General features: G+C 47.7%; 1 protein-coding gene across 1 annotated transcript in view; it reads left to right on the top strand.

The window, feature by feature from the left end:
* zgc:92360 (uncharacterized protein LOC436988 homolog) overlaps positions 1-587 on the top strand; it is a 506,378-nt gene that overhangs the window by 45,490 nt on the left and 460,301 nt on the right. The gene's annotated exons all lie outside the window — the stretch shown is intronic.

The raw sequence follows: 587 nt of genomic DNA, 5'->3' as shown, positions 1-587 counted from the left end.
TGGCAGATTGGGGTGGTGGTTCCCTCTTCAAAAAAGGGGACCAGAGGTTGTGCTCCAATTACAGGGGCATCACTCTCCTTAGCCTCCCTGGTAAGTTATATTCAGAGGTACTGGAGAAGCGAGTCCAATCGTTGGTCGAACCTCATATCCAGGAGGAACAATGTGAGTTCCATCTTGGCCGTGGAACACTGGACCAGCTCTTTAACCTCGCTAGGGTCCTCCTGGGGTCTTGGGAGTTTGCCCATCCAGTCTACATGGGTTTTGTGGACTTGGGTCTGATGCCTTCATACATCTCCTCCTACATGTCTCTGCGTGAGTGCAGCTACAGCGTGCACTCTCAGGACATTATTACCTGCAGTGTTCCCTCAGTGCGGACTGAACTTGGCAAAAGGGCCTTTTCCTACTCCGCTTCTGTTTCCTGGAATATCTTGCAAAAAGACCTGAAGCTCTCGACCTTGACCTCTCTAACTGGCTTTAAGAATCTGTTAGACTTCTGGCAAGGACCAATGCAGACATGTTCCTGTTTGAAGTTTTCTACATTCACCTTATAATCTAGCAGTTTTTTGTTACTTTTTTTTGCCATCTTA

Source organism: Nematolebias whitei, chromosome 16 (genome assembly GCF_014905685.2).
Source record: "Nematolebias whitei isolate Nwh7 chromosome 16, NemWhi1, whole genome shotgun sequence".
Classification (NCBI taxonomy): Eukaryota; Metazoa; Chordata; class Actinopteri; order Cyprinodontiformes; family Rivulidae; genus Nematolebias; species Nematolebias whitei.
Note: the sequence above shows the minus strand (reverse complement) of the source record. Positions and strands in the feature narration are given on the sequence as shown.